We start from the raw sequence: 11,076 nt of genomic DNA, 5'->3' as shown, positions 1-11,076 counted from the left end.
TCACTTTTAGAATTCGTATCAAGGGCATGTGCTGCTTCAGTTAGGTTATTAGTGAGAAATAATGAGGTTATAAGAGAGAAACAATGCGGCAAGACGTGCATCCAAATGAGAGAGCGAGAGAGACCGTGAAGCTAGATGTTTCTTCTTATTTTAACTAACGTACTCTACGATTAGCTCAGTGAATAATTTAAAAAAAAACATAGACCCGGCTAGAACAAGCGGAGTGATACAAAATTGTGAAAGGGCGTTCCTGTAGCGATACCAGTACAATATCTCACGGTTCTCAACCAATCAGATTTGAGAACCAGAACGAACTGTTGTATAAATATAAATATATATATTTGTATATTTATGTTTATTTATATCAAACAACTAACTAAAGATTTTCTTTTCAGTATTTAAATAGTAGTTAGATTTTAGAGAATTTTAGAGCATTTTGATATCAGGAAAGTCACCCTGACTTTTAATACAAAAATTAAATATGTGCTCATCATAGAGGTATACTTAAATAATTGCATGTGTGAATGTCATTTTTAATGTAGTTTTGAATAATAAGACAAAAATCACATCATTGTGATCACATCACACATCAAAAAAGTGTCACATCATTGACCTCAAAATTTAAAAAACCTGAAAAGCTCAACACCCATTATTCAGGTCTAATAGCTCTTCCTGACAGGGAACGTCTGAGTGAGGCAGACGCCCAATGTGTGCTGAAGAATTATTGACATGGCTAGACGCTGACCTCTGAAGACAAACAAGCTCTTTGAGAATGAAAATACTGCATTAGCGCAGCACAAATTGCAGGATGATCGCTTTGACTGGCGTGATTCGTCCAAGTCAAGTGACATAAACCACAACATCTTGGAAAAGCCACCCGTCTCCTCCAAGTCCCCAAACAAATACAACTGTCTTGCCGGCAGATTAAAAGCACCACATCTTCACCAAAAACGCTGGAGCGGGATGACTGATTTATCTCGAGGCCCATAAGTCGTCTCTTTCCCATAGGCTGACGAGCGGCCCGTGCTGCTTGGTTAAACCGAATAATATCTTGGCGTGATGGTGAGATAGGCAGCTTCAAAGCCAGACAATTGCCCTTTCTTCCACTCATGGTTACCACCATATATCATTCCGCCACAGCTTTTAAGGAAGCAACAAATTAGGAGTTGTTATGTGGACCCAGGGAATCCCTGCCTTGAGGAGGAAGGAATTTGATGCAGTACGAGGCCAGAGACCCACCTCTCTCCTAAAGCTCCGTCTGCAAAACGGTGCTGACCCATTTCTTTTCTGGTGCTTGGGAATTGTTTAAGGTGCACATTCCGAATTCATCATAATACAAACAGATCTGGACAGGCTTCCTGGAAAAGTGCAGAAGAGGCAGACGGGAGCTTCTGGAAGAATGTGAATGTGGCAGTGGCCGGGACACTGGGAGTGGATCTTTAATAATGTGGGGAGTAAAAACAAAAGGCCTTTTTTATGACTTCTGCATCTATCGGCTACTGAGTGACTTTTTTTTCAAAGTGGCTCTTACATAATATGAGATTTTTTATGTCAAACGTGTCCAAAAAAATAACCAAGTAATGGGTCCCGCTGTTACTCTGCCATTAAAATCTGTTGATGGTGCAGGCTGAGACAGCATGAGCTGATTGATGAACGTCTCTTGATTTCCAAAAACCTTTTTTAGGATTTTTCAAGAATGAGCGGATTTAAATTGTAAATCATTTTAACTTCTAACCGTATATATAGGTCAAAATGGATGTGATACTCTCACCTGATTTGACTGAGTTCAGAGGATCATTTCCTCCACAACGCTGCGTGCTGATTGGTCCATGTCATCTTTAATGATGGAGAGGCAACGGCGTGCTAATGCTTGCTGTCGGGCATCTTCCTGGACCATCAGCTCACCGTACAAATACACACCCATGGCCTGCCATACACACACACACAAGTATCAAGAAGTGTTCTTTATGAGAGAAAGCGAGATCTAATCTCTGTTCCTAAACCTAGTGAGCTCCTACCTAGGGAGCTTCCTTCCAAAACAGCAACCTGACTGAAATGTTACCTCATAAATGACTGATAAATGAATATATATATAACAAATACTTTATTGGGGGTGACAATCATAATTATTATTATTTAATGAATATTTATTGATAAAAACCTAAACTAAAATAAAACAAACTAATTCAATATAAACTATATTGAACTATTAAAGCCTCATTTATTTAATAAAATGCAGCCTTCATAATCATAAAAAATATCAAAAATAGTAATTACAATTTAAAACGACTAATTTCTATATATATTTCCTGTGATAACAAAGCTGAATTTTCATCAGTCATTACGCCAGTCTTTAGTGTCACATGATCTTTCAGAAATCATTCTAATATGCCTTTTCTATCATGCATTTCTTGTCATCAACAATGTTGAAAAACATTTTTTACATTTTTTTTAGGATTTGTTGATGACTAGAAAGTTCAAACGAACAGCATTTATTTGAAATATTAATCTTTTGTAACACTATAAATGTCTTTACTGTCACTTTTGATCAATTTAATGCATCCTTGCTGAATACAATATTTATTTTATATATATATTTTATTGTTTTATTTATGATATAAATATATTTTTATAAAAAAAAATATTTATTATTGTTATCATTTTGTATTTTATTTATTTATTTTTCAACAAGTACACTGTATTCTAGGATTGATTTCTCTATGAAGGATGCATGTGGTGCTGTCTTTGGCAAAAAAAAATTATATATCAAAAGACAGAAATTAAAATAACTTCTGAAACGTGTCATGAACATGCCTTAAAAGGCTGCCTATAAAGACAGCTCATTAGGTTTGGGAACAGAGCGCTGGAGAACAACTCATGTACCTGGTCATGGATCAGAAAGAGCTCAACGTCTCAGTATGCCGCTGTGTGTTTATACTTGACCGCAAGTTCACACCAGTGATGTTTCACCTAATAAAGAGACAGATAGAAAGTGATTAAACAAGATGAAAGCAGCTCAACAGCTAAATAATAACACTGAGCTCACGGGATGTCACCACCTGCGGGAATCACACGCATATGGGAAAATTTGGGAAAGCGCATGACTCTGGTTTTGTTATCAGTGTGTTTTATGTTGAGGCAAGCACGCGCGTGTCAGTGGAGGTGTGTGCTCTGCTTATGTTCAATGTTCTCTCTCTCTCTCACACAGCCTCTATAAATGGAGGCTGTGTTAGTGCAGCAGAGCAGAGAGATCACAGACTGGCTCTGTCTCTCCCTCGTTCTCATTCCTGTTCTTGTTCTCTGCTGTCATCCAACTCTTCCTTCACAGTGACCTAACAACAGCAGCGCTGAGCATGGCCCAAAACCTGACCTCATACATTCATGGGAGATCTTATTACACTTAAGTTTCACTGGAACACCAAAAGGTTTTAGGTGACAACTGTATTTAAAGGAATATTCCAGGTTCAGTACAAGCTCAATCAGCAGCAATCGTGGCATTATTTGAATTACCATAAAATAATTTCAACTTCTTCCTTGTTTTCTTTGAAAAAAAAAATAACACAAACAAAAACTGAGGTTACAGTGAGACATTTACAGTTGCAATCAAAATTATTCAATCCCCAATTCAACAACGGCATCAGTAAACTATTAGAGAAAGTTTATTAATGCACATTGGAGTGAATCTGTGAACGCAAAGTTGATGAATGATGAAAAAAAATTTAACTGGCTGTAAACATTCATTTTCAAAATTATTCAACCCCCAAAAGTCAAATTTGATGCAGAATCTTTTATTCTTTAAAACCACCAATAACGTTGCTTGTAAGTGCTTCGAAGCTTCTGTCACTACTGGCCCATTCCTCACTTGAAAAAGCTTCCAGATCACTGATAATTTTTTGTTTTCATGCTGCCACTGCTTTCTTCAAATTCCACCAAATATTTTCAACAAAAATTAAATCTGAAGACTGAACAGGCCACTCAAGAACATTCTACGACTGATCCCTGAAGCAAACATACGTAGATTTGGATGTATACTTTGGGATGGCTGTCCTGCAGGAAAGTATATTAATCATCAGCTTCAGTCTCTGCACCAAAGGCATCACAATCTTTGCCAAAATGGCCTGATACTTCAAAGAATCCTCAATGTCCTTCATAGTCACGATTTCCACTTCCTACAACAGCAAAGCACCCATATAACACGACCGGTCCACCTCCATGTTTGACCACTGAGATGGTGTTCTTCTGTTTATAAGCTTTGCCTTTTTGCACCAGACATACCACTGATCCGTGGGTCCTAAAAATAAGGCCGCCAGCTGTATCTCTAGGAACTTTTAATGTCTTGGAAATCTTCATGTAACCTTAGACTTTATAAAGTAATAAAACTATTTCTTCTCTATAGCTTTTGTGAGAGCTCTGTTGACTTTGTCATATTTGCTACTCAACTTCAGCACATGCATGGGTTAATACCAACATTATGAACACTATAGGATATTTTAGTTCCCCTCACTTTACAACAAATCCTTTCAATTTAACTGTATCAGAACAGAATATGAATTTAAAAATATTTCATTCTAATGGATAAATATAATTGCAGTATATAATAATATATGCTTAGCAATAAACATGCCAAAACAAATTAATTTATAAAGAAACGTAAGGTAAAGTTGGGCTTACCTCTCTCAGGCACAAATCCAAATGTGTCCATATTCGCGATGTAGCTGAAGCTAAACTATTAGCCTTATTAGGTAAAATAGGCTTTGTAGTTCACGCGCGTTCCAGTATCGACGGAAAAATATCATAATGAGCAAAAATATGCCACAGTGGAGCGGGTCTCACGCCGAACGGCACGGTGAACAGCTGCGCTGTTTCCAATGAATGCAGTAGCTTAGTGTGCGCCGGCGCGATCAAACAGCTGAAACATAAAATAGACTACTCCGTCATTTTTGGTCATACAGTAAAGGCATAATTCGAAAGTGCAAAGTGTTGGCAGTTTGAAAATTCAAGAATAATAGCAAAGTTAATAAGAATTATTTCTAAATGCAGCACCGTTCTTATTTCGCTCTGCATAACCTGAAAGAAAAAAAATTTTTTTTTTTGCTAAGAACGAACCGAAATGAAAACATTTCGCTTTTAATCTGTGTATTTAACAGCCTGGGAGACCTTCCCAGGGCAGTACCTTGCCTCACCGACTAAAATCAGGGCTCCCACTACGGAGACGGCACCAGAGATAAGGGGGCACAGTGACCGAGGTGGCCGGGCCGGGCCCCCTCAGGCCCCCCGTGGCGCCGACGCTGGCTAAATGTATGTATGTGTAACAGCTCAAGCTAATTCAGTTTTTAATAGAGTTTCTAAAGGCTTAATTGTGTTTTAAGACAATTTTGTTCCTTACCATACAAATAAATGACTTAAAAACAGAAATGTTGAATAGGGGTTGAATAATTATGACAGCTGCATTATTAAAAATCCTATAACTTAAAAACATTACATTATATGTTGACATTATCACTTTCAATATGCCAGTAAACTGTTACAGATGCAAGTTTTATAAAATCCTGTATAAAAACACAAGAAAAGCTTGTATTTGTAAAGTACTGCAGTCTCTGAATAATTTTGATTGCAACGGTACAATGGTAGTGAAAATCATGTTAACACATATTGTTTATGTTTTGCGTTTATTTTAATGTTTTTAGATGGTCTCCATTCACTTCCATTGCTAGTGTCTTTTTTATTTTTTTTTAAGAATACGAAGAAGTTGAAATTAGTTTTTTGGTAATTAACATTATGTCACAAATGCTTTTGATTTTGCTTAAGTGAATCACTGGACTCAGGGGTTGGACATATAGTTCTGCATCATAATAAGCATATTAGTGATTTGAATTGAAATCTTTCGTTCCCATTTCATCTCTTTACGCCTCTCTTTGGCTCCTCCACACGCAGCAGGGATTTAATTGAAGCTGAATGGGTGGGAGCTCACGGGGCCTGAAGGTGGCAGGCCCTTGGCGATTTCGTTGCTCGGTGAAGTCGCGCAGGTAAAGTCGCAGGTCTTTACACTCGTTGGTCTTCACACAAGGAGGCAGTTTAATGATTAATGAAGTAAGATTGTGTGAGTCTGTGTACGAGTGTGTGAGAAAGTTTGCTTTAAGACGAGGTGTGAAGTGACTCAGGAAAACAACAGGAAGCAGTGGCACTGCAAAGAGCCTTCCGGTCACAAATCACCGTCTATTTAAGAAACATGTTCAAATGTCACCGTGCTTAAGAGGTATGAAGTTTTCTCGTTCTCTCCCGCCGACACCATTAACTCCCTTCCGTCCTCACCTGCCTGCAAACCTTATCATTTCAGCTGATCGCAGTTGTGTTTCTTGTTTTGTTCTTTCTCTTTCACGTGTCAGATGTTATGTCATGCATTATTTTAATCAACTGCTTTTCATGCAAAAGTGTGCTCACACATGATTTCCGTCTCCACTGTTCAGTCAGTTTCACTTCACATCTCAGTGCAGGTAAAAAATCTGAACACTCGCCAAGTGATAAATGCTAATAAAAAAGCTGCTTTAGCAAGAAAATAAAACTTGACATAATACATTATTTAATTTACTTTTAATCTAGCATAAAACAAAGATTTTGAAAAAAGGCCCAGGGATTGTCACATATCTACTAACTTTCACCTCAGTGGAAAATTTACCATTATACCTCTATATGAAATTTATGTGGGAACATATTCATAGATCAGAAATCTATGTGGCAACATAGCAAAAGTGAATTAATGAGGAAAAATATGTTTTATGACTGGTACTTTTTATTTTCACCAATTGACTGGCTTGATTATTTATGATGATGCAAGTGGCCTGCGCTCTTTGCATCAAATGTGGAAAAGCAACTAAGCTGTTGTTGATGTTAAATATGCATATACATACCAAACATTTTTCCCATGACTATTTATTTGTGATGGAAATGTTGGCAGGAAGGTACAAATCTGAACTACTGGCTGGTTGGGCTTTGTGAACTAGTGAAAGACTTGCGAAAAAAAAAAAAAGAACACACACACAGAATAAGAACAAAACCCTTTCCCGTCAGGGTCACAGAACCACCTGGAGCCCACAAAAGCCACAGTGACGACAGCCACATACTAGAGAAAACACACATCAGTAATTAGCAGTAGGGCAAATCCTTCAGATTCACACACAGAATAGCAGGCCTGGTGTGCGTCTGTCTAGACACAAACAGCAAGCAACCTGTGTCTATGGGAGAAAGGATCTCGCCTGGGGGAGAGTTAATGACAACGCTGATCCAAACTCCCACAACAGGAAGACATTTAGTTCAGTCAGACAGCCTGACCTACATTAACCTAACCTGAGGACACCTGAAGAATCCAATAAACTTAATACACACATAGCATCAGGTAGCTCACTCATTAAAACTGACGGGAAGAGCAAGGATTTAAGAGGCACTGTAGGTGGTGAATGGGAGAGAAAAATTGTGCGAATGATGAGCTGATGGCTTAAAGGGATAGTTCATCCAATTACTAACATTTCACTCCATTTCTTGCACAAAACTTTAAACCCAGCATATGAACAGTATGAAATACTGATATTTTTAAGTAATACATTTAAATGTATTTACAACAATACATCATAAAAATATTACATAATACATATTATTATATATCATTTAAGCTAATCAATTATAATGTTATTTATACACTATCATTCCATTTCAAATATATACTGTTCTCTTCAACTTTCCATTTATCAAAGGATCCCAAGAAAAAATGTATCACGGTTTCTACAAAAATATTAAGCAGCAACATTTTTAATAGTAAGAAATGTTTCTTGAGGACCAAATCAGCATATTAGACTGATTTCTAAAGGATCATTTGAAGACTGAAGTAGTGGCTGCTGAAAATTCAGCTTTGCATCACGGGAATAAACAGTTGTTTTAAATTGTCCTAATATTACTGTTTTTCTGTATCTTTGATCAAATAAATCCAGCCTTGGATGGCATAAGAGACTTTTTTTTGAAAAGCACGAAAAAAATATGTCAAACATTACTTTTGAACATTAGAATATATCATGGGTGTTGAAAGAAAAAAATGTGAGCGGGTGCTCCTCCAGAAAATTTTTACTGGAGTAGATGCCATTTCCTGTATTCTGGTGCCTTTTTAATTAAAAAATTGCTTTTATAGCCTAAAACAGTTACCACCTGCCTGACAAGGTTTCCCAACAATTAACACAGCAATAAAAGTCTAGTAAGTTGTTTTGAACAAAAAAAATTGATGTACTGAAGCTAGCTAGCCTAGCAAAAACGTCAGATAACTGTAAGCGCTATAACAGCATAGTGTAATTGTAACTAATTCAATGCTGCAACAAAGACTACATGATGCCATTAAAAGCAACAGGCGAAAAAACGATGAACATTCACTTTAATATCAGCTTGTTTAATGTCAATATGTGAGCACACAGTCAGACACACAGTATAGTTTAATTTATATGGACGCTGAATGTGCCAAGTGGAATGGATTTGACGAAGCAGCAGCAAAGTGAACAGACACATGCGCTGAATTAGAGACGGTAAAAGTTAGGGTAGGTCCAATATCATTGGTCTTAAAAAAATGGGTGGGTCTTGTCCCACCTACATACAATGTTTCCGGCACTCATGGTGTACATATTCAATTACAATTTGTTCGTTAACTTTTCAAATATGTTGGCTTCTTAGAGCTTGTGGCCTCATGGGATAGCACAGTGTCCACTGGTTTCACTTTTTAGAATTTCAGCAGATGCAATACATCATTCAGATTTTGTTAATTAACTGCTTTTTCCATGCTGTGTAGAAGAGAAGTATGTACTACCAGACACAGAGATTGTATGGAAAAGAGCAGCCTGGACATTCTGTAAAATTTTTGATTTCAACAGAACATAAAACATAAATTTCAGAAGACATCTGGGTGAGCAGATGACAAAACTTTAATTTTTGAATGCACTGTTCCTTTAAAGCAAGATCATGCCTGATCACTATTGGCTGACCCCTGTGTGCCCACAGCGGACTGAAGTAGCATGCCATGAGCATCAGTGATTACACTCTGCATCTGTGGGAGCGTTTCTGTGTGCATGTACATGTATGCTTGTAATAATAAATTGTGGAATGTCCCGTGTAATTACTGCATCTCTGGAGAGAGAGGGAGAGAGAAAGAGACGCAGGCAGGCACACTGCAGCTGTCCTGCCTCAGGGGTCTCCCCAGGAATGCAGCTCAACTCTGATCCCCTCTGCAGCTGCCAGGTCTATACGGGGCACAGGGGAGGGCACACCGACACACATGCACGTAATTTCAATTACGAAAACCTGTAACCATGCATGCACAAGCTTATATCATGCACAAGCTAATATACCAATACGTGCCTTTTAAAACAAGTAGCTTAAGCCATGTTGGACACATGGTGACATTATGAGCACATTGAGATTGATATAAAGATATGCCAGCCATACATGGACTTCCTGATGCAGCAGATGGAGGAACTACAGAGGCTCTGTCCAAACCAAATAAAAACCTCGGGTCATTTATCACCACTGATGCAATATTTCATAATATGTCACGAGCGGAACCCTTAACTGTTGTAGTGCTTGGCGTGGGTCACGCCGCCCTGGGATGAGATCATTCCAGAAGTCTCTGTTTGATCTGTGAGTTTAATTACTGTACAATTAAGTTATTTGGTTAATGCTGATTGTGCTTTCTGATCGTTTTAATGTAGTGGTTACAGTTATTGGGTCTGATTCATTAATAATTTTGTACAGCAAAAGTTCCCACGCAAAATGTCCAGGTGCATATTATTCTCACACACATAATTCTCAATCTAATGTTGATAGAAAATTATTATTCTAAACAAGAGAGGACGTCCCCGCAGTACTTAGCATAATACATACACAAATCACCATATAAGGGCTTTCTGCACCTGAACAGATGCAAACACATCCGTGCACTCTCTAAAGAGGAACTCTGAGAAGATGAGTAAAACCATTTTCAAAACCACTTTCAGTTTTATTTTATATAAATATAATTGCTGTTAACTTAAAAATATTTTATCAAAAGTGACAGTAAACACTTTTACATTACAAAAGATTTGTTAATACTGTAAAAATAAGTTATTTTGAACTTTCTATTTATTCAAAGAATCCTGAAAAAAAAGTATCACGGTTTTCACAAAAAAATTCGCAATTGTTAATATCAGCATGTTTGATTTCTGACGGATCATGTGACACTGAAGACTGGAGCAATGATGCTGAAAATTCAGCTTTGCCATCACAAGAACAAATTACACTTTAAAATATATTAAAATAGAAAGCAGGTATTTAAAATGATAATAATATGTCACATGATTACTGTTTTACTATATTTTTATGAAATAAATGCAGTCTTGGTGAGCATAAGAGACTTCTTAAAAAAAAAAAAACTATAAAAACCTTACTAACCCCAGAATATTGAATAGTAGTGTATATATTTAATTATAGACATTTTTCATTAACTTTTTATGTAGAACCAGATAAAGCTATACCGTGTAATTTTTTGCTATCCTGAAATAAAAAATACTTACTTTAGGGTTATTTATTTCAAGGGTTACTTAGTTATTCAATTAATAATAATAATAATAATACATACATACATACAGGTCGCAACTATATCCTACATTTAGAAAAAAATTAAGTGCAAACCTACTGATGAATTATCATTTTTGTGTAAAAATGTTTGCACACAGGTTTTATGAACAAATACTTGCATATATGTGGTAATCAAACAAGTGTTTTATGTTATCATTGTTTCATATTGTTTAGATTCCGATTCCAAAAATTATTTTCAGTTGAAACGGCTGTCATCTGACCTCTCATCAAGCAGCCCATGTTACGATTCATGTGATTTTTCTCCTGGCTGTAGGAACACACAAGGCACATCTAGACTTCTGATATGCCTTTTATCAGTCGCTCTCTGCCTGGCTGGTTGTCTGTGTGTGAACTTTGCGACTGACCGACCGGCCGACTTACAATGTATTCTGTGTGCCTGAGCGACAGATGGTACTCGCACTCACACGCGCAATA

At 37.1% G+C, this 11,076-nt stretch overlaps 1 pseudogene; it reads right to left on the bottom strand.

The window, feature by feature from the left end:
• LOC107689280 (aminopeptidase O-like) overlaps window positions 1–11,076 on the bottom strand; it is a 76,989-nt pseudogene that overhangs the window by 5,480 nt on the left and 60,433 nt on the right.

Source organism: Sinocyclocheilus anshuiensis, unplaced genomic scaffold, assembly GCF_001515605.1.
Source record: "Sinocyclocheilus anshuiensis isolate Anshui unplaced genomic scaffold, SAMN03320099.WGS_v1.1 scaffold1255, whole genome shotgun sequence".
In the NCBI taxonomy this organism is placed as follows: domain Eukaryota; kingdom Metazoa; phylum Chordata; class Actinopteri; order Cypriniformes; family Cyprinidae; genus Sinocyclocheilus; species Sinocyclocheilus anshuiensis.
This window is presented reverse-complemented; position numbering and strand designations above follow the sequence as displayed.